Source organism: Pan paniscus, chromosome 3, assembly GCF_029289425.2.
Source record: "Pan paniscus chromosome 3, NHGRI_mPanPan1-v2.0_pri, whole genome shotgun sequence".
NCBI lineage: Eukaryota > Metazoa > Chordata > Mammalia > Primates > Hominidae > Pan > Pan paniscus.
Window position 1 is genome coordinate 187,829,973 of NC_073252.2, and position 22,522 is coordinate 187,852,494.

The following is a 22,522-nucleotide window of genomic DNA, read 5'->3' on the forward strand; positions in this document are numbered from 1 at the left end:
ATCGAAGGGCCAGGCACCCGGGACAGGGTGGCAGGGCGCCCGCGCAGGCAGGCGGCCTGTGCAACGCGGCCCCCGGCGGGTGTCACCCTGCTCCCTCGTGGGTCGCCTTCGCCCACACCGGCGCGTGGGGAACGGGGCTTCCCGCACCCCACGTGCCCTGCGCGCCTGGGGCTCTCCCACAGGGGGCTTTCGTGAGCCAGGCAGCGAGGGCCGCCCCCGTGCTGCAGCCCAGCCGGGCCGCGCCGGCAGAGGGGATCTCCCAACCTGCCCCGGCGCGCGGGGATTTTGCCTACGCCGCCCCGGCTCCTCCGGAAGGGGCGCTCTCCCACCCTCAGGCTCCTCGGTGGCCTCCGCACCCGGGCAAAAGCCGGGAGGACCGGGACCCGCAGCGCGACGGCCTGCCGGGCCCTTGCGCGGTGGGACAGCCTGGGCCCGCTCAAGCGGGGCCGCAGGGCCAAGGTGTGCTTGCGCCACCCACGTCCCAGGGGAGCCCGTGGTGGGGCTGGGGCCGGGGTCCCCAGGTCTCCGGGGCGGCGTGGGAACCCCAAGCCGGGGCAGCTCCACCTCCCCAGCCCGCGCCCCCGGAGGCCTCCGCGCGGCAGGGGCAGATGCAAGGCATCCCGGCGCCCTCCCAGGCGCTCCAGGAGCCGGGGCGCTCGTCTGCACTCCCCGGCGGCCTGCTGCTGGATGAGCTCCTGGCGAGCCCGGAGTTTCTGCAGCAGGCGCAAGCTTTCCTAGAAACGGAGGCCCCGGGGGAGCTGGAGGCCTCGGAAGAGGCCGCCTCGCTGGAAGCACCCCTCAGCGAGGAAGAATACCGGGCTCTGCTGGAGGAGCTTTAGGACGCGGGGTTGGGACGGGGTCGGGTGGTTCGGGGCGAGGGCGGTGGCCTCTCTTTCGCGGGGAACACCTGGCTGGCTACGGAGGGGCGTGTCTTCGCCCCGCCCCCGCCACCGGGCTGACCGGCCTGGGATTCCTGCCTTCTAGGTCTAGGCCCGGTGAGAGACTCCACACAGCGGAGAACGGCCATTCTTTCCTGGGCATCCCGGGGATCCCAGAGCCGGCCCAGGTACCAGCAGGTGGGCCGCCTACTGCGCACGCGCGGGTTTGCGGGTCTGCGGGCAGCCGCCTGGGCTGTGGGAGCAGCCCGGGCAGAGCTCTCATGCCTTCCCACCACCCCACCCCGCCGCCTGACCGCCCCCTCCCCACCCCCACCCCCACCCCCCACCGCCGGAAAATGCGTCGTCCCCTGGGCTGGGTGGAGACCCCCGTCCCGCGAAACACCGGGCCCGCGCAGCGTCCAGGCCTGACGCCGCTCCGGCGGCTCTCGCCTCCTCTGCGCCTCCGCGCCACCGTCGCCCGCCCGCCCGCCCGCCCGGGCCCCTGCAGCCTCCCAGCTGCCAGCACGGAGCGCCTGGCGGCGGAACGCAGACCCCAGGCCCGGCGCACACCGGGGACGCTGAGCGTTCCAGGCGGGAGGGAAGGCGGGCAGAGATGGAGAGAGGAACGGGAGACCTAGAGGGGCGGAAGGATGGGCGGAGGGACGTTAGGAGGGAGGGAGGGAGGGAGGCAGGGAGGCAGGGAGGAACGGAGGGAAAGACAGAGCGACGCAGGGACTGGGGGCGGGCGGGAGGGAGCCGGGGACAGAGGGAGGAAGGCAGGGAGGAAAAGCGGTCTTCGGCCTCCGGGAGTAGCGGGACCCCCGCCCTCCGGGAAAACGGTCAGCGTCCGGCGCGGGCTGAGGGCTGGGCCCACAGCCGCCGCCGCGCCGGCCGGCGGGGCACTCATTCGCCCCGGTTCCGTGGCCCAGGGAGGGAGTGGGCGGTTTCCTCAGGGACAAAAGACCGGGACTCGGGTTGCCGTCGGGTTTTCACCCGCGCGGCTCACAGACCGCACATCCCCAGGCTGAGCCCTGCAACGCAGCGCGAGGCCGACAGCCCCGACCACGGAGGAGCCACACGCAGGACGACGGAGGCGTGATTTTGGTTTCCGCGTGGCTTCGCCCTCTGCAAGGCGGCCTGTTGCCCACGTCTCTCCGGCCCCCGAAAGGCTGGCCATGCTGACTGTTTGCTCCCGGAGCTCTGCGGGCACCCGGAAACATGCAGGGAAGGGTGGAAGCCCGGCATGGTGCCTTCGCTCTCCTTGCCAGCTTCCAAACCGGCCACACTGCAGACTCCCCATGTTGCCGCACACGGGAATCCATCGTCAGGCCATCACGCCGGGGAGGCATCTCCTCTCTGGGGTCTCGCTCTGGTCTTCTACGTGGAAATGAACGACAGCCACACGCCTGCGTGTGTGAGACTGTCCCGGCAACGGCGACACCCACAGGCATTGCCTCCTTCACGGAGAGAGGGCCTGGAACACTCAAGACTCCCACGGAGGTTCAGTTCCACACTCCCCTCCACCCTCCCAGGCTGGTTTCTCCCTGCTGCAGACGCGTGGGAGCCCAGAGAGCGGCTTCCCGTTCCCGCGGGATGCCTGGAGGGGTCCGGGGAGCCGGCCCCCGAAACGTGCCCCCCTCACCCCTTCCCCCTCTCCCCCCTCCTCTTCGTCTCTCCGGCCCCCCCACCACCACCACCACCAACACCACCACGCCCTCCCCCATCCCCCCCCCCCCCACCACCACCACCACCCCGCCGGCCGCAGGCCTCGACTTGCCCTGGGTCCCTTCCGGGGTGGGGCGCGCTGTCCCAGGGGGGCTCACCGCCATTCATGAAGGGGTGGAGCCTGCCTGCCTGTGGGCCTTTATAAGGGCCGCTGGCTGGCTGGCTGGCTGTCCGGGCAGGCCTCCTGGCTGCACCTGCCGCAGTGCACAGGCCGGCTGAGGTGCACGGGAGCCCGCCGGCCTCTCTCTGCCCGCGTCCGTCCGTGAAATTCCGGCCGGGGCTCACCGCGATGGCCCTCCCGACACCTTCGGACAGCACCCTCCCCGCGGGAGCCCGGGGACCAGGACGGCGACGGAGACTCGTTTGGACCCCGAGCCAAAGCGAGGCCCTGCGAGCCTGCTTTGAGCGGAACCCGTACCCGGGCATCGCCACCAGAGAACGGCTGGCCCAGGCCATCGGCATTCCGGAGCCCAGGGTCCAGATTTGGTTTCAGAACGAGAGGTCACGCCAGCTGAGGCAGCACCGGCGGGAATCTCGGCCCTGGCCCGGGAGACGCGGCCCGCCAGAAGGCCGGCGAAAGCGGACCGCCGTCACCGGATCCCAGACCGCCCTGCTCCTCCGAGCCTTTGAGAAGGATCGCTTTCCAGGCATCGCCGCCCGGGAAGAGCTGGCCAGAGAGACGGGCCTCCCGGAGTCCAGGATTCAGATCTGGTTTCAGAATCGAAGGGCCAGGCACCCGGGACAGGGTGGCAGGGCGCCCGCGCAGGCAGGCGGCCTGTGCAACGCGGCCCCCGGCGGGTGTCACCCTGCTCCCTCGTGGGTCGCCTTCGCCCACACCGGCGCGTGGGGAACGGGGCTTCCCGCACCCCACGTGCCCTGCGCGCCTGGGGCTCTCCCACAGGGGGCTTTCGTGAGCCAGGCAGCGAGGGCCGCCCCCGTGCTGCAGCCCAGCCGGGCCGCGCCGGCAGAGGGGATCTCCCAACCTGCCCCGGCGCGCGGGGATTTTGCCTACGCCGCCCCGGCTCCTCCGGAAGGGGCGCTCTCCCACCCTCAGGCTCCTCGGTGGCCTCCGCACCCGGGCAAAAGCCGGGAGGACCGGGACCCGCAGCGCGACGGCCTGCCGGGCCCTTGCGCGGTGGGACAGCCTGGGCCCGCTCAAGCGGGGCCGCAGGGCCAAGGTGTGCTTGCGCCACCCACGTCCCAGGGGAGCCCGTGGTGGGGCTGGGGCCGGGGTCCCCAGGTCGCCGGGGCGGCGTGGGAACCCCAAGCCGGGGCAGCTCCACCTCCCCAGCCCGCGCCCCCGGAGGCCTCCGCGCGGCAGGGGCAGATGCAAGGCATCCCGGCGCCCTCCCAGGCGCTCCAGGAGCCGGGGCGCTCGTCTGCACTCCCCGGCGGCCTGCTGCTGGATGAGCTCCTGGCGAGCCCGGAGTTTCTGCAGCAGGCGCAAGCTTTCCTAGAAACGGAGGCCCCGGGGGAGCTGGAGGCCTCGGAAGAGGCCGCCTCGCTGGAAGCACCCCTCAGCGAGGAAGAATACCGGGCTCTGCTGGAGGAGCTTTAGGACGCGGGGTTGGGACGGGGTCGGGTGGTTCGGGGCGAGGGCGGTGGCCTCTCTTTCGCGGGGAACACCTGGCTGGCTACGGAGGGGCGTGTCTTCGCCCCGCCCCCGCCACCGGGCTGACCGGCCTGGGATTCCTGCCTTCTAGGTCTAGGCCCGGTGAGAGACTCCACACAGCGGAGAACGGCCATTCTTTCCTGGGCATCCCGGGGATCCCAGAGCCGGCCCAGGTACCAGCAGGTGGGCCGCCTACTGCGCACGCGCGGGTTTGCGGGTCTGCGGGCAGCCGCCTGGGCTGTGGGAGCAGCCCGGGCAGAGCTCTCATGCCTTCCCGCCACCCCACCCCGCCGCCTGACCGCCCCCTCCCCACCCCCACCCCCACCCCCCACCGCCGGAAAATGCGTCGTCCCCTGGGCTGGGTGGAGACCCCCGTCCCGCGAAACACCGGGCCCGCGCAGCGTCCAGGCCTGACGCCGCTCCGGCGGCTCTCGCCTCCTCTGCGCCTCCGCGCCACCGTCGCCCGCCCGCCCGCCCGCCCGGGCCCCTGCAGCCTCCCAGCTGCCAGCACGGAGCGCCTGGCGGCGGAACGCAGACCCCAGGCCCGGCGCACACCGGGGACGCTGAGCGTTCCAGGCGGGAGGGAAGGCGGGCAGAGATGGAGAGAGGAACGGGAGACCTAGAGGGGCGGAAGGATGGGCGGAGGGACGTTAGGAGGGAGGGAGGGAGGGAGGCAGGGAGGCAGGGAGGAACGGAGGGAAAGACAGAGCGACGCAGGGACTGGGGGCGGGCGGGAGGGAGCCGGGGACAGAGGGAGGAAGGCAGGGAGGAAAAGCGGTCTTCGGCCTCCGGGAGTAGCGGGACCCCCGCCCTCCGGGAAAACGGTCAGCGTCCGGCGCGGGCTGAGGGCTGGGCCCACAGCCGCCGCCGCGCCGGCCGGCGGGGCACTCATTCGCCCCGGTTCCGTGGCCCAGGGAGGGAGTGGGCGGTTTCCTCAGGGACAAAAGACCGGGACTCGGGTTGCCGTCGGGTTTTCACCCGCGCGGCTCACAGACCGCACATCCCCAGGCTGAGCCCTGCAACGCAGCGCGAGGCCGACAGCCCCGACCACGGAGGAGCCACACGCAGGACGACGGAGGCGTGATTTTGGTTTCCGCGTGGCTTCGCCCTCTGCAAGGCGGCCTGTTGCCCACGTCTCTCCGGCCCCCGAAAGGCTGGCCATGCTGACTGTTTGCTCCCGGAGCTCTGCGGGCACCCGGAAACATGCAGGGAAGGGTGGAAGCCCGGCATGGTGCCTTCGCTCTCCTTGCCAGCTTCCAAACCGGCCACACTGCAGACTCCCCATGTTGCCGCACACGGGAATCCATCGTCAGGCCATCACGCCGGGGAGGCATCTCCTCTCTGGGGTCTCGCTCTGGTCTTCTACGTGGAAATGAACGACAGCCACACGCCTGCGTGTGTGAGACTGTCCCGGCAACGGCGACACCCACAGGCATTGCCTCCTTCACGGAGAGAGGGCCTGGAACACTCAAGACTCCCACGGAGGTTCAGTTCCACACTCCCCTCCACCCTCCCAGGCTGGTTTCTCCCTGCTGCAGACGCGTGGGAGCCCAGAGAGCGGCTTCCCGTTCCCGCGGGATGCCTGGAGGGGTCCGGGGAGCCGGCCCCCGAAACGTGCCCCCCTCACCCCTTCCCCCTCTCCCCCCTCCTCTTCGTCTCTCCGGCCCCCCCACCACCACCACCACCAACACCACCACGCCCTCCCCCATCCCCCCCCCCCCCCACCACCACCACCACCCCGCCGGCCGCAGGCCTCGACTTGCCCTGGGTCCCTTCCGGGGTGGGGCGCGCTGTCCCAGGGGGGCTCACCGCCATTCATGAAGGGGTGGAGCCTGCCTGCCTGTGGGCCTTTATAAGGGCCGCTGGCTGGCTGGCTGGCTGTCCGGGCAGGCCTCCTGGCTGCACCTGCCGCAGTGCACAGGCCGGCTGAGGTGCACGGGAGCCCGCCGGCCTCTCTCTGCCCGCGTCCGTCCGTGAAATTCCGGCCGGGGCTCACCGCGATGGCCCTCCCGACACCTTCGGACAGCACCCTCCCCGCGGGAGCCCGGGGACCAGGACGGCGACGGAGACTCGTTTGGACCCCGAGCCAAAGCGAGGCCCTGCGAGCCTGCTTTGAGCGGAACCCGTACCCGGGCATCGCCACCAGAGAACGGCTGGCCCAGGCCATCGGCATTCCGGAGCCCAGGGTCCAGATTTGGTTTCAGAACGAGAGGTCACGCCAGCTGAGGCAGCACCGGCGGGAATCTCGGCCCTGGCCCGGGAGACGCGGCCCGCCAGAAGGCCGGCGAAAGCGGACCGCCGTCACCGGATCCCAGACCGCCCTGCTCCTCCGAGCCTTTGAGAAGGATCGCTTTCCAGGCATCGCCGCCCGGGAAGAGCTGGCCAGAGAGACGGGCCTCCCGGAGTCCAGGATTCAGATCTGGTTTCAGAATCGAAGGGCCAGGCACCCGGGACAGGGTGGCAGGGCGCCCGCGCAGGCAGGCGGCCTGTGCAACGCGGCCCCCGGCGGGTGTCACCCTGCTCCCTCGTGGGTCGCCTTCGCCCACACCGGCGCGTGGGGAACGGGGCTTCCCGCACCCCACGTGCCCTGCGCGCCTGGGGCTCTCCCACAGGGGGCTTTCGTGAGCCAGGCAGCGAGGGCCGCCCCCGTGCTGCAGCCCAGCCGGGCCGCGCCGGCAGAGGGGATCTCCCAACCTGCCCCGGCGCGCGGGGATTTTGCCTACGCCGCCCCGGCTCCTCCGGAAGGGGCGCTCTCCCACCCTCAGGCTCCTCGGTGGCCTCCGCACCCGGGCAAAAGCCGGGAGGACCGGGACCCGCAGCGCGACGGCCTGCCGGGCCCTTGCGCGGTGGGACAGCCTGGGCCCGCTCAAGCGGGGCCGCAGGGCCAAGGTGTGCTTGCGCCACCCACGTCCCAGGGGAGCCCGTGGTGGGGCTGGGGCCGGGGTCCCCAGGTCGCCGGGGCGGCGTGGGAACCCCAAGCCGGGGCAGCTCCACCTCCCCAGCCCGCGCCCCCGGAGGCCTCCGCGCGGCAGGGGCAGATGCAAGGCATCCCGGCGCCCTCCCAGGCGCTCCAGGAGCCGGGGCGCTCGTCTGCACTCCCCGGCGGCCTGCTGCTGGATGAGCTCCTGGCGAGCCCGGAGTTTCTGCAGCAGGCGCAAGCTTTCCTAGAAACGGAGGCCCCGGGGGAGCTGGAGGCCTCGGAAGAGGCCGCCTCGCTGGAAGCACCCCTCAGCGAGGAAGAATACCGGGCTCTGCTGGAGGAGCTTTAGGACGCGGGGTTGGGACGGGGTCGGGTGGTTCGGGGCGAGGGCGGTGGCCTCTCTTTCGCGGGGAACACCTGGCTGGCTACGGAGGGGCGTGTCTTCGCCCCGCCCCCGCCACCGGGCTGACCGGCCTGGGATTCCTGCCTTCTAGGTCTAGGCCCGGTGAGAGACTCCACACAGCGGAGAACGGCCATTCTTTCCTGGGCATCCCGGGGATCCCAGAGCCGGCCCAGGTACCAGCAGGTGGGCCGCCTACTGCGCACGCGCGGGTTTGCGGGTCTGCGGGCAGCCGCCTGGGCTGTGGGAGCAGCCCGGGCAGAGCTCTCATGCCTTCCCGCCACCCCACCCCGCCGCCTGACCGCCCCCTCCCCACCCCCACCCCCACCCCCCACCGCCGGAAAATGCGTCGTCCCCTGGGCTGGGTGGAGACCCCCGTCCCGCGAAACACCGGGCCCGCGCAGCGTCCAGGCCTGACGCCGCTCCGGCGGCTCTCGCCTCCTCTGCGCCTCCGCGCCACCGTCGCCCGCCCGCCCGCCCGCCCGGGCCCCTGCAGCCTCCCAGCTGCCAGCACGGAGCGCCTGGCGGCGGAACGCAGACCCCAGGCCCGGCGCACACCGGGGACGCTGAGCGTTCCAGGCGGGAGGGAAGGCGGGCAGAGATGGAGAGAGGAACGGGAGACCTAGAGGGGCGGAAGGATGGGCGGAGGGACGTTAGGAGGGAGGGAGGGAGGGAGGCAGGGAGGCAGGGAGGAACGGAGGGAAAGACAGAGCGACGCAGGGACTGGGGGCGGGCGGGAGGGAGCCGGGGACAGAGGGAGGAAGGCAGGGAGGAAAAGCGGTCTTCGGCCTCCGGGAGTAGCGGGACCCCCGCCCTCCGGGAAAACGGTCAGCGTCCGGCGCGGGCTGAGGGCTGGGCCCACAGCCGCCGCCGCGCCGGCCGGCGGGGCACTCATTCGCCCCGGTTCCGTGGCCCAGGGAGGGAGTGGGCGGTTTCCTCAGGGACAAAAGACCGGGACTCGGGTTGCCGTCGGGTTTTCACCCGCGCGGCTCACAGACCGCACATCCCCAGGCTGAGCCCTGCAACGCAGCGCGAGGCCGACAGCCCCGACCACGGAGGAGCCACACGCAGGACGACGGAGGCGTGATTTTGGTTTCCGCGTGGCTTCGCCCTCTGCAAGGCGGCCTGTTGCCCACGTCTCTCCGGCCCCCGAAAGGCTGGCCATGCTGACTGTTTGCTCCCGGAGCTCTGCGGGCACCCGGAAACATGCAGGGAAGGGTGGAAGCCCGGCATGGTGCCTTCGCTCTCCTTGCCAGCTTCCAAACCGGCCACACTGCAGACTCCCCATGTTGCCGCACACGGGAATCCATCGTCAGGCCATCACGCCGGGGAGGCATCTCCTCTCTGGGGTCTCGCTCTGGTCTTCTACGTGGAAATGAACGACAGCCACACGCCTGCGTGTGTGAGACTGTCCCGGCAACGGCGACACCCACAGGCATTGCCTCCTTCACGGAGAGAGGGCCTGGAACACTCAAGACTCCCACGGAGGTTCAGTTCCACACTCCCCTCCACCCTCCCAGGCTGGTTTCTCCCTGCTGCAGACGCGTGGGAGCCCAGAGAGCGGCTTCCCGTTCCCGCGGGATGCCTGGAGGGGTCCGGGGAGCCGGCCCCCGAAACGCGCCCCCCTCACCCCTTCCCCCTCTCCCCCCTCCACTTCGTCTCTCCGGCCCCACCACCACCACCACCACCAACACCACCACGCCCTCCCCCATCCCCCCCCCCCCCCACCACCACCACCACCCCGCCGGCCGCAGGCCTCGACTTGCCCTGGGTCCCTTCCGGGGTGGGGCGCGCTGTCCCAGGGGGGCTCACCGCCATTCATGAAGGGGTGGAGCCTGCCTGCCTGTGGGCCTTTATAAGGGCCGCTGGCTGGCTGGCTGGCTGTCCGGGCAGGCCTCCTGGCTGCACCTGCCGCAGTGCACAGGCCGGCTGAGGTGCACGGGAGCCCGCCGGCCTCTCTCTGCCCGCGTCCGTCCGTGAAATTCCGGCCGGGGCTCACCGCGATGGCCCTCCCGACACCTTCGGACAGCACCCTCCCCGCGGGAGCCCGGGGACCAGGACGGCGACGGAGACTCGTTTGGACCCCGAGCCAAAGCGAGGCCCTGCGAGCCTGCTTTGAGCGGAACCCGTACCCGGGCATCGCCACCAGAGAACGGCTGGCCCAGGCCATCGGCATTCCGGAGCCCAGGGTCCAGATTTGGTTTCAGAACGAGAGGTCACGCCAGCTGAGGCAGCACCGGCGGGAATCTCGGCCCTGGCCCGGGAGACGCGGCCCGCCAGAAGGCCGGCGAAAGCGGACCGCCGTCACCGGATCCCAGACCGCCCTGCTCCTCCGAGCCTTTGAGAAGGATCGCTTTCCAGGCATCGCCGCCCGGGAAGAGCTGGCCAGAGAGACGGGCCTCCCGGAGTCCAGGATTCAGATCTGGTTTCAGAATCGAAGGGCCAGGCACCCGGGACAGGGTGGCAGGGCGCCCGCGCAGGCAGGCGGCCTGTGCAACGCGGCCCCCGGCGGGTGTCACCCTGCTCCCTCGTGGGTCGCCTTCGCCCACACCGGCGCGTGGGGAACGGGGCTTCCCGCACCCCACGTGCCCTGCGCGCCTGGGGCTCTCCCACAGGGGGCTTTCGTGAGCCAGGCAGCGAGGGCCGCCCCCGTGCTGCAGCCCAGCCGGGCCGCGCCGGCAGAGGGGATCTCCCAACCTGCCCCGGCGCGCGGGGATTTTGCCTACGCCGCCCCGGCTCCTCCGGAAGGGGCGCTCTCCCACCCTCAGGCTCCTCGGTGGCCTCCGCACCCGGGCAAAAGCCGGGAGGACCGGGACCCGCAGCGCGACGGCCTGCCGGGCCCTTGCGCGGTGGGACAGCCTGGGCCCGCTCAAGCGGGGCCGCAGGGCCAAGGTGTGCTTGCGCCACCCACGTCCCAGGGGAGCCCGTGGTGGGGCTGGGGCCGGGGTCCCCAGGTCGCCGGGGCGGCGTGGGAACCCCAAGCCGGGGCAGCTCCACCTCCCCAGCCCGCGCCCCCGGAGGCCTCCGCGCGGCAGGGGCAGATGCAAGGCATCCCGGCGCCCTCCCAGGCGCTCCAGGAGCCGGGGCGCTCGTCTGCACTCCCCGGCGGCCTGCTGCTGGATGAGCTCCTGGCGAGCCCGGAGTTTCTGCAGCAGGCGCAAGCTTTCCTAGAAACGGAGGCCCCGGGGGAGCTGGAGGCCTCGGAAGAGGCCGCCTCGCTGGAAGCACCCCTCAGCGAGGAAGAATACCGGGCTCTGCTGGAGGAGCTTTAGGACGCGGGGTTGGGACGGGGTCGGGTGGTTCGGGGCGAGGGCGGTGGCCTCTCTTTCGCGGGGAACACCTGGCTGGCTACGGAGGGGCGTGTCTTCGCCCCGCCCCCGCCACCGGGCTGACCGGCCTGGGATTCCTGCCTTCTAGGTCTAGGCCCGGTGAGAGACTCCACACAGCGGAGAACGGCCATTCTTTCCTGGGCATCCCGGGGATCCCAGAGCCGGCCCAGGTACCAGCAGGTGGGCCGCCTACTGCGCACGCGCGGGTTTGCGGGTCTGCGGGCAGCCGCCTGGGCTGTGGGAGCAGCCCGGGCAGAGCTCTCATGCCTTCCCACCACCCCACCCCGCCGCCTGACCGCCCCCTCCCCACCCCCACCCCCCACCGCCGGAAAATGCGTCGTCCCCTGGGCTGGGTGGAGACCCCCGTCCCGCGAAACACCGGGCCCGCGCAGCGTCCAGGCCTGACGCCGCTCCGGCGGCTCTCGCCTCCTCTGCGCCTCCGCGCCACCGTCGCCCGCCCGCCCGCCCGCCCGGGCCCCTGCAGCCTCCCAGCTGCCAGCACGGAGCGCCTGGCGGCGGAACGCAGACCCCAGGCCCGGCGCACACCGGGGACGCTGAGCGTTCCAGGCGGGAGGGAAGGCGGGCAGAGATGGAGAGAGGAACGGGAGACCTAGAGGGGCGGAAGGATGGGCGGAGGGACGTTAGGAGGGAGGGAGGGAGGGAGGCAGGGAGGCAGGGAGGAACGGAGGGAAAGACAGAGCGACGCAGGGACTGGGGGCGGGCGGGAGGGAGCCGGGGACAGAGGGAGGAAGGCAGGGAGGAAAAGCGGTCTTCGGCCTCCGGGAGTAGCGGGACCCCCGCCCTCCGGGAAAACGGTCAGCGTCCGGCGCGGGCTGAGGGCTGGGCCCACAGCCGCCGCCGCGCCGGCCGGCGGGGCACTCATTCGCCCCGGTTCCGTGGCCCAGGGAGGGAGTGGGCGGTTTCCTCAGGGACAAAAGACCGGGACTCGGGTTGCCGTCGGGTTTTCACCCGCGCGGCTCACAGACCGCACATCCCCAGGCTGAGCCCTGCAACGCAGCGCGAGGCCGACAGCCCCGACCACGGAGGAGCCACACGCAGGACGACGGAGGCGTGATTTTGGTTTCCGCGTGGCTTCGCCCTCTGCAAGGCGGCCTGTTGCCCACGTCTCTCCGGCCCCCGAAAGGCTGGCCATGCTGACTGTTTGCTCCCGGAGCTCTGCGGGCACCCGGAAACATGCAGGGAAGGGTGGAAGCCCGGCATGGTGCCTTCGCTCTCCTTGCCAGCTTCCAAACCGGCCACACTGCAGACTCCCCATGTTGCCGCACACGGGAATCCATCGTCAGGCCATCACGCCGGGGAGGCATCTCCTCTCTGGGGTCTCGCTCTGGTCTTCTACGTGGAAATGAACGACAGCCACACGCCTGCGTGTGTGAGACTGTCCCGGCAACGGCGACACCCACAGGCATTGCCTCCTTCACGGAGAGAGGGCCTGGAACACTCAAGACTCCCACGGAGGTTCAGTTCCACACTCCCCTCCACCCTCCCAGGCTGGTTTCTCCCTGCTGCAGACGCGTGGGAGCCCAGAGAGCGGCTTCCCGTTCCCGCGGGATGCCTGGAGGGGTCCGGGGAGCCGGCCCCCGAAACGCGCCCCCCTCACCCCTTCCCCCTCTCCCCCCTCCACTTCGTCTCTCCGGCCCCACCACCACCACCACCACCAACACCACCACGCCCTCCCCCATCCCCCCCCCCCCCACCACCACCACCACCCCGCCGGCCGCAGGCCTCGACTTGCCCTGGGTCCCTTCCGGGGTGGGGCGCGCTGTCCCAGGGGGGCTCACCGCCATTCATGAAGGGGTGGAGCCTGCCTGCCTGTGGGCCTTTATAAGGGCCGCTGGCTGGCTGGCTGGCTGTCCGGGCAGGCCTCCTGGCTGCACCTGCCGCAGTGCACAGGCCGGCTGAGGTGCACGGGAGCCCGCCGGCCTCTCTCTGCCCGCGTCCGTCCGTGAAATTCCGGCCGGGGCTCACCGCGATGGCCCTCCCGACACCTTCGGACAGCACCCTCCCCGCGGGAGCCCGGGGACCAGGACGGCGACGGAGACTCGTTTGGACCCCGAGCCAAAGCGAGGCCCTGCGAGCCTGCTTTGAGCGGAACCCGTACCCGGGCATCGCCACCAGAGAACGGCTGGCCCAGGCCATCGGCATTCCGGAGCCCAGGGTCCAGATTTGGTTTCAGAACGAGAGGTCACGCCAGCTGAGGCAGCACCGGCGGGAATCTCGGCCCTGGCCCGGGAGACGCGGCCCGCCAGAAGGCCGGCGAAAGCGGACCGCCGTCACCGGATCCCAGACCGCCCTGCTCCTCCGAGCCTTTGAGAAGGATCGCTTTCCAGGCATCGCCGCCCGGGAAGAGCTGGCCAGAGAGACGGGCCTCCCGGAGTCCAGGATTCAGATCTGGTTTCAGAATCGAAGGGCCAGGCACCCGGGACAGGGTGGCAGGGCGCCCGCGCAGGCAGGCGGCCTGTGCAACGCGGCCCCCGGCGGGTGTCACCCTGCTCCCTCGTGGGTCGCCTTCGCCCACACCGGCGCGTGGGGAACGGGGCTTCCCGCACCCCACGTGCCCTGCGCGCCTGGGGCTCTCCCACAGGGGGCTTTCGTGAGCCAGGCAGCGAGGGCCGCCCCCGTGCTGCAGCCCAGCCGGGCCGCGCCGGCAGAGGGGATCTCCCAACCTGCCCCGGCGCGCGGGGATTTTGCCTACGCCGCCCCGGCTCCTCCGGAAGGGGCGCTCTCCCACCCTCAGGCTCCTCGGTGGCCTCCGCACCCGGGCAAAAGCCGGGAGGACCGGGACCCGCAGCGCGACGGCCTGCCGGGCCCTTGCGCGGTGGGACAGCCTGGGCCCGCTCAAGCGGGGCCGCAGGGCCAAGGTGTGCTTGCGCCACCCACGTCCCAGGGGAGCCCGTGGTGGGGCTGGGGCCGGGGTCCCCAGGTCGCCGGGGCGGCGTGGGAACCCCAAGCCGGGGCAGCTCCACCTCCCCAGCCCGCGCCCCCGGAGGCCTCCGCGCGGCAGGGGCAGATGCAAGGCATCCCGGCGCCCTCCCAGGCGCTCCAGGAGCCGGGGCGCTCGTCTGCACTCCCCGGCGGCCTGCTGCTGGATGAGCTCCTGGCGAGCCCGGAGTTTCTGCAGCAGGCGCAAGCTTTCCTAGAAACGGAGGCCCCGGGGGAGCTGGAGGCCTCGGAAGAGGCCGCCTCGCTGGAAGCACCCCTCAGCGAGGAAGAATACCGGGCTCTGCTGGAGGAGCTTTAGGACGCGGGGTTGGGACGGGGTCGGGTGGTTCGGGGCGAGGGCGGTGGCCTCTCTTTCGCGGGGAACACCTGGCTGGCTACGGAGGGGCGTGTCTTCGCCCCGCCCCCGCCACCGGGCTGACCGGCCTGGGATTCCTGCCTTCTAGGTCTAGGCCCGGTGAGAGACTCCACACAGCGGAGAACGGCCATTCTTTCCTGGGCATCCCGGGGATCCCAGAGCCGGCCCAGGTACCAGCAGGTGGGCCGCCTACTGCGCACGCGCGGGTTTGCGGGTCTGCGGGCAGCCGCCTGGGCTGTGGGAGCAGCCCGGGCAGAGCTCTCATGCCTTCCCACCACCCCACCCCGCCGCCTGACCGCCCCCTCCCCACCCCCACCCCCCACCGCCGGAAAATGCGTCGTCCCCTGGGCTGGGTGGAGACCCCCGTCCCGCGAAACACCGGGCCCGCGCAGCGTCCAGGCCTGACGCCGCTCCGGCGGCTCTCGCCTCCTCTGCGCCTCCGCGCCACCGTCGCCCGCCCGCCCGCCCGCCCGGGCCCCTGCAGCCTCCCAGCTGCCAGCACGGAGCGCCTGGCGGCGGAACGCAGACCCCAGGCCCGGCGCACACCGGGGACGCTGAGCGTTCCAGGCGGGAGGGAAGGCGGGCAGAGATGGAGAGAGGAACGGGAGACCTAGAGGGGCGGAAGGATGGGCGGAGGGACGTTAGGAGGGAGGGAGGGAGGGAGGCAGGGAGGCAGGGAGGAACGGAGGGAAAGACAGAGCGACGCAGGGACTGGGGGCGGGCGGGAGGGAGCCGGGGACAGAGGGAGGAAGGCAGGGAGGAAAAGCGGTCTTCGGCCTCCGGGAGTAGCGGGACCCCCGCCCTCCGGGAAAACGGTCAGCGTCCGGCGCGGGCTGAGGGCTGGGCCCACAGCCGCCGCCGCGCCGGCCGGCGGGGCACTCATTCGCCCCGGTTCCGTGGCCCAGGGAGGGAGTGGGCGGTTTCCTCAGGGACAAAAGACCGGGACTCGGGTTGCCGTCGGGTTTTCACCCGCGCGGCTCACAGACCGCACATCCCCAGGCTGAGCCCTGCAACGCAGCGCGAGGCCGACAGCCCCGACCACGGAGGAGCCACACGCAGGACGACGGAGGCGTGATTTTGGTTTCCGCGTGGCTTCGCCCTCTGCAAGGCGGCCTGTTGCCCACGTCTCTCCGGCCCCCGAAAGGCTGGCCATGCTGACTGTTTGCTCCCGGAGCTCTGCGGGCACCCGGAAACATGCAGGGAAGGGTGGAAGCCCGGCATGGTGCCTTCGCTCTCCTTGCCAGCTTCCAAACCGGCCACACTGCAGACTCCCCATGTTGCCGCACACGGGAATCCATCGTCAGGCCATCACGCCGGGGAGGCATCTCCTCTCTGGGGTCTCGCTCTGGTCTTCTACGTGGAAATGAACGACAGCCACACGCCTGCGTGTGTGAGACTGTCCCGGCAACGGCGACACCCACAGGCATTGCCTCCTTCACGGAGAGAGGGCCTGGAACACTCAAGACTCCCACGGAGGTTCAGTTCCACACTCCCCTCCACCCTCCCAGGCTGGTTTCTCCCTGCTGCAGACGCGTGGGAGCCCAGAGAGCGGCTTCCCGTTCCCGCGGGATGCCTGGAGGGGTCCGGGGAGCCGGCCCCCGAAACGCGCCCCCCTCACCCCTTCCCCCTCTCCCCCCTCCACTTCGTCTCTCCGGCCCCACCACCACCACCACCACCAACACCACCACGCCCTCCCCCATCCCCCCCCCCCCCACCACCACCACCACCCCGCCGGCCGCAGGCCTCGACTTGCCCTGGGTCCCTTCCGGGGTGGGGCGCGCTGTCCCAGGGGGGCTCACCGCCATTCATGAAGGGGTGGAGCCTGCCTGCCTGTGGGCCTTTATAAGGGCCGCTGGCTGGCTGGCTGGCTGTCCGGGCAGGCCTCCTGGCTGCACCTGCCGCAGTGCACAGGCCGGCTGAGGTGCACGGGAGCCCGCCGGCCTCTCTCTGCCCGCGTCCGTCCGTGAAATTCCGGCCGGGGCTCACCGCGATGGCCCTCCCGACACCTTCGGACAGCACCCTCCCCGCGGGAGCCCGGGGACCAGGACGGCGACGGAGACTCGTTTGGACCCCGAGCCAAAGCGAGGCCCTGCGAGCCTGCTTTGAGCGGAACCCGTACCCGGGCATCGCCACCAGAGAACGGCTGGCCCAGGCCATCGGCATTCCGGAGCCCAGGGTCCAGATTTGGTTTCAGAACGAGAGGTCACGCCAGCTGAGGCAGCACCGGCGGGAATCTCGGCCCTGGCCCGGGAGACGCGGCCCGCCAGAAGGCCGGCGAAAGCGGACCGCCGTCACCGGATCCCAGACCGCCCTGCTCCTCCGAGCCTTTGAGAAGGATCGCTTTCCAGGCATCGCCGCCCGGGAAGAGCTGGCCAGAGAGACGGGCCTCCCGGAGTCCAGGATTCAGATCTGGTTTCAGAATCGAAGGGCCAGGCACCCGGGACAGGGTGGCAGGGCGCCCGCGCAGGCAGGCGGCCTGTGCAACGCGGCCCCCGGCGGGTGTCACCCTGCTCCCTCGTGGGTCGCCTTCGCCCACACCGGCGCGTGGGGAACGGGGCTTCCCGCACCCCACGTGCCCTGCGCGCCTGGGGCTCTCCCACAGGGGGCTTTCGTGAGCCAGGCAGCGAGGGCCGCCCCCGTGCTGCAGCCCAGCCGGGCCGCGCCGGCAGAGGGGATCTCCCAACCTGCCCCGGCGCGCGGGGATTTTGCCTACGCCGCCCCGGCTCCTCCGGAAGGGGCGCTCTCCCACCCTCAGGCTCCTCGGTGGCCTCCGCACCCGGGCAAAAGCCGGGAGGACCGGGACCCGCAGCGCGACGGCCTGCCGGGCCCTTGCGCGGTGGGACAGCCTGGGCCCGCTCAAGCGGGGCCGCAGGGCCAAGGTGTGCTTGCGCCACCCACGTCCCAGGGGAGCCCGTGGTGGGGCTGGGGCCGGGGTCCCCAGGTCGCCGGGGCGGCGTGGGAACCCCAAGCCGGGGCAGCTCCACCTCCCCAGCCCGCGCCCCCGGAGGCCTCCGCGCGGCAGGGGCAGATGCAAGGCATCCCGGCGCCCTCCCAGGCGCTCCAGGAGCCGGGGCGCTCGTCTGCACTCCCCGGCGGCCTGCTGCTGGATGAGCTCCTGGCGAGCCCGGAGTTTCTGCAGCAGGCGCAAGCTTTCCTAGAAACGGAGGCCCCGGGGGAGCTGGAGGCCTCGGAAGAGGCCGCCTCGCTGGAAGCACCCCTCAGCGAGGAAGAATACCGGGCTCTGCTGGAGGAGCTTTAGGACGCGGGGTTGGGACGGGGTCGGGTGGTTCGGGGCGAGGGCGGTGGCCTCTCTTTCGCGGGGAACACCTGGCTGGCTACGGAGGGGCGTGTCTTCGCCCCGCCCCCGCCACCGGGCTGACCGGCCTGGGATTCCTGCCTTCTAGGTCTAGGCCCGGTGAGAGACTCCACACAGCGGAGAACGGCCATTCTTTCCTGGGCATCCCGGGGATCCCAGAGCCGGCCCAGGTACCAGCAGGTGGGCCGCCTACTGCGCACGCGCGGGTTTGCGGGTCTGCGGGCAGCCGCCTGGGCTGTGGGAGCAGCCCGGGCAGAGCTCTCATGCCTTCCCACCACCCCACCCCGCCGCCTGACCGCCCCCTCCCCACCCCCACCCCCCACCGCCGGAAAATGCGTCGTCCCCTGGGCTGGGTGGAGACCCCCGTCCCGCGAAACACCGGGCCCGCGCAGCGTCCAGGCCTGACGCCGCTCCGGCGGCTCTCGCCTCCTCTGCGCCTCCGCGCCACCGTCGCCCGCCCGCCCGCCCGCCCGGGCCCCTGCAGCCTCCCAGCTGCCAGCACGGAGCGCCTGGCGGCGGAACGCAGACCCCAGGCCCGGCGCACACCGGGGACGCTGAGCGTTCCAGGCGGGAGGGAAGGCGGGCAGAGATGGAGAGAGGAACGGGAGACCTAGAGGGGCGGAAGGATGGGCGGAGGGACGTTAGGAGGGAGGGAGGGAGGGAGGCAGGGAGGCAGGGAGGAACGGAGGGAAAGACAGAGCGACGCAGGGACTGGGGGCGGGCGGGAGGGAGCCGGGGACAGAGGGAGGAAGGCAGGGAGGAAAAGCGGTCTTCGGCCTCCGGGAGTAGCGGGACCCCCGCCCTCCGGGAAAACGGTCAGCGTCCGGCGCGGGCTGAGGGCTGGGCCCACAGCCGCCGCCGCGCCGGCCGGCGGGGCACTCATTCGCCCCGGTTCCGTGGCCCAGGGAGGGAGTGGGCGGTTTCCTCAGGGACAAAAGACCGGGACTCGGGTTGCCGTCGGGTTTTCACCCGCGCGGCTCACAGACCGCACATCCCCAGGCTGAGCCCTGCAACGCAGCGCGAGGCCGACAGCCCCGACCACGGAGGAGCCACACGCAGGACGACGGAGGCGTGATTTTGGTTTCCGCGTGGCTTCGCCCTCTGCAAGGCGGCCTGTTGCCCACGTCTCTCCGGCCCCCGAAAGGCTGGCCATGCTGACTGTTTGCTCCCGGAGCTCTGCGGGCACCCGGAAACATGCAGGGAAGGGTGGAAGCCCGGCATGGTGCCTTCGCTCTCCTTGCCAGCTTCCAAACCGGCCACACTGCAGACTCCCCATGTTGCCGCACACGGGAATCCATCGTCAGGCCATCACGCCGGGGAGGCATCTCCTCTCTGGGGTCTCGCTCTGGTCTTCTACGTGGAAATGAACGACAGCCACACGCCTGCGTGTGTGAGACTGTCCCGGCAACGGCGACACCCACAGGCATTGCCTCCTTCACGGAGAGAGGGCCTGGAACACTCAAGACTCCCACGGAGGTTCAGTTCCACACTCCCCTCCACCCTCCCAGGCTGGTTTCTCCCTGCTGCAGACGCGTGGGAGCCCAGAGAGCGGCTTCCCGTTCCCGCGGGATGCCTGGAGGGGTCCGGGGAGCCGGCCCCCGAAACGCGCCCCCCTCACCCCTTCCCCCTCTCCCCCCTCCACTTCGTCTCTCCGGCCCCACCACCACCACCACCACCAACACCACCACGCCCTCCCCCATCCCCCCCCCCCCCACCACCACCACCACCCCGCCGGCCGCAGGCCTCGACTTGCCCTGGGTCCCTTCCGGGGTGGGGCGCGCTGTCCCAGGGGGGCTCACCGCCATTCATGAAGGGGTGGAGCCTGCCTGCCTGTGGGCCTTTATAAGGGCCGCTGGCTGGCTGGCTGGCTGTCCGGGCAGGCCTCCTGGCTGCACCTGCCGCAGTGCACAGGCCGGCTGAGGTGCACGGGAGCCCGCCGGCCTCTCTCTGCCCGCGTCCGTCCGTGAAATTCCGGCCGGGGCTCACCGCGATGGCCCTCCCGACACCTTCGGACAGCACCCTCCCCGCGGGAGCCCGGGGACCAGGACGGCGACGGAGACTCGTTTGGACCCCGAGCCAAAGCGAGGCCCTGCGAGCCTGCTTTGAGCGGAACCCGTACCCGGGCATCGCCACCAGAGAACGGCTGGCCCAGGCCATCGGCATTCCGGAGCCCAGGGTCCAGATTTGGTTTCAGAACGAGAGGTCACGCCAGCTGAGGCAGCACCGGCGGGAATCTCGGCCCTGGCCCGGGAGACGCGGCCCGCCAGAAGGCCGGCGAAAGCGGACCGCCGTCACCGGATCCCAGACCGCCCTGCTCCTCCGAGCCTTTGAGAAGGATCGCTTTCCAGGCATCGCCGCCCGGGAAGAGCTGGCCAGAGAGACGGGCCTCCCGGAGTCCAGGATTCAGATCTGGTTTCAGAATCGAAGGGCCAGGCACCCGGGACAGGGTGGCAGGGCGCCCGCGCAGGCAGGCGGCCTGTGCAACGCGGCCCCCGGCGGGTGTCACCCTGCTCCCTCGTGGGTCGCCTTCGCCCACACCGGCGCGTGGGGAACGGGGCTTCCCGCACCCCACGTGCCCTGCGCGCCTGGGGCTCTCCCACAGGGGGCTTTCGTGAGCCAGGCAGCGAGGGCCGCCCCCGTGCTGCAGCCCAGCCGGGCCGCGCCGGCAGAGGGGATCTCCCAACCTGCCCCGGCGCGCGGGGATTTTGCCTACGCCGCCCCGGCTCCTCCGGAAGGGGCGCTCTCCCACCCTCAGGCTCCTCGGTGGCCTCCGCACCCGGGCAAAAGCCGGGAGGACCGGGACCCGCAGCGCGACGGCCTGCCGGGCCCTTGCGCGGTGGGACAGCCTGGGCCCGCTCAAGCGGGGCCGCAGGGCCAAGGTGTGCTTGCGCCACCCACGTCCCAGGGGAGCCCGTGGTGGGGCTGGGGCCGGGGTCCCCAGGTCGCCGGGGCGGCGTGGGAACCCCAAGCCGGGGCAGCTCCACCTCCCCAGCCCGCGCCCCCGGAGGCCTCCGCGCGGCAGGGGCAGATGCAAGGCATCCCGGCGCCCTCCCAGGCGCTCCAGGAGCCGGGGCGCTCGTCTGCACTCCCCGGCGGCCTGCTGCTGGATGAGCTCCTGGCGAGCCCGGAGTTTCTGCAGCAGGCGCAAGCTTTCCTAGAAACGGAGGCCCCGGGGGAGCTGGAGGCCTCGGAAGAGGCCGCCTCGCTGGAAGCACCCCTCAGCGAGGAAGAATACCGGGCTCTGCTGGAGGAGCTTTAGGACGCGGGGTTGGGACGGGGTCGGGTGGTTCGGGGCGAGGGCGGTGGCCTCTCTTTCGCGGGGAACACCTGGCTGGCTACGGAGGGGCGTGTCTTCGCCCCGCCCCCGCCACCGGGCTGACCGGCCTGGGATTCCTGCCTTCTAGGTCTAGGCCCGGTGAGAGACTCCACACAGCGGAGAACGGCCATTCTTTCCTGGGCATCCCGGGGATCCCAGAGCCGGCCCAGGTACCAGCAGGTGGGCCGCCTACTGCGCACGCGCGGGTTTGCGGGTCTGCGGGCAGCCGCCTGGGCTGTGGGAGCAGCCCGGGCAGAGCTCTCATGCCTTCCCACCACCCCACCCCGCCGCCTGACCGCCCCCTCCCCACCCCCACCCCCACCCCCCACCGCCGGAAAATGCGTCGTCCCCTGGGCTGGGTGGAGACCCCCGTCCCGCGAAACACCGGGCCCGCGCAGCGTCCAGGCCTGACGCCGCTCCGGCGGCTCTCGCCTCCTCTGCGCCTCCGCGCCACCGTCGCCCGCCCGCCCGCCCGCCCGGGCCCCTGCAGCCTCCCAGCTGCCAGCACGGAGCGCCTGGCGGCGGAACGCAGACCCCAGGCCCGGCGCACACCGGGGACGCTGAGCGTTCCAGGCGGGAGGGAAGGCGGGCAGAGATGGAGAGAGGAACGGGAGACCTAGAGGGGCGGAAGGATGGGCGGAGGGACGTTAGGAGGGAGGGAGGGAGGGAGGCAGGGAGGCAGGGAGGAACGGAGGGAAAGACAGAGCGACGCAGGGACTGGGGGCGGGCGGGAGGGAGCCGGGGACAGAGGGAGGAAGGCAGGGAGGAAAAGCGGTCTTCGGCCTCCGGGAGTAGCGGGACCCCCGCCCTCCGGGAAAACGGTCAGCGTCCGGCGCGGGCTGAGGGCTGGGCCCACAGCCGCCGCCGCGCCGGCCGGCGGGGCACTCATTCGCCCCGGTTCCGTGGCCCAGGGAGGGAGTGGGCGGTTTCCTCAGGGACAAAAGACCGGGACTCGGGTTGCCGTCGGGTTTTCACCCGCGCGGCTCACAGACCGCACATCCCCAGGCTGAGCCCTGCAACGCAGCGCGAGGCCGACAGCCCCGACCACGGAGGAGCCACACGCAGGACGACGGAGGCGTGATTTTGGTTTCCGCGTGGCTTCGCCCTCTGCAAGGCGGCCTGTTGCCCACGTCTCTCCGGCCCCCGAAAGGCTGGCCATGCTGACTGTTTGCTCCCGGAGCTCTGCGGGCACCCGGAAACATGCAGGGAAGGGTGGAAGCCCGGCATGGTGCCTTCGCTCTCCTTGCCAGCTTCCAAACCGGCCACACTGCAGACTCCCCATGTTGCCGCACACGGGAATCCATCGTCAGGCCATCACGCCGGGGAGGCATCTCCTCTCTGGGGTCTCGCTCTGGTCTTCTACGTGGAAATGAACGACAGCCACACGCCTGCGTGTGTGAGACTGTCCCGGCAACGGCGACACCCACAGGCATTGCCTCCTTCACGGAGAGAGGGCCTGGAACACTCAAGACTCCCACGGAGGTTCAGTTCCACACTCCCCTCCACCCTCCCAGGCTGGTTTCTCCCTGCTGCAGACGCGTGGGAGCCCAGAGAGCGGCTTCCCGTTCCCGCGGGATGCCTGGAGGGGTCCGGGGAGCCGGCCCCCGAAACGTGCCCCCCTCACCCCTTCCCCCTCTCCCCCCTCCTCTTCGTCTCTCCGGCCCCCCCACCACCACCACCACCAACACCACCACGCCCTCCCCCATCCCC

The 22,522-nt window shown here is 71.8% G+C and overlaps 2 pseudogenes; both read left to right on the plus strand.

The window, feature by feature from the left end:
- The first annotated feature begins 11,453 nt into the window (after positions 1-11,453).
- LOC134730217 (nascent polypeptide-associated complex subunit alpha, muscle-specific form-like) lies at positions 11,454-14,022 on the plus strand (annotated as a pseudogene).
- A 747-nt stretch (positions 14,023-14,769) lies between these two features.
- LOC134730218 (nascent polypeptide-associated complex subunit alpha, muscle-specific form-like) lies at positions 14,770-17,338 on the plus strand (annotated as a pseudogene).
- The last annotated feature ends 5,184 nt before the right edge of the window (positions 17,339-22,522 follow it).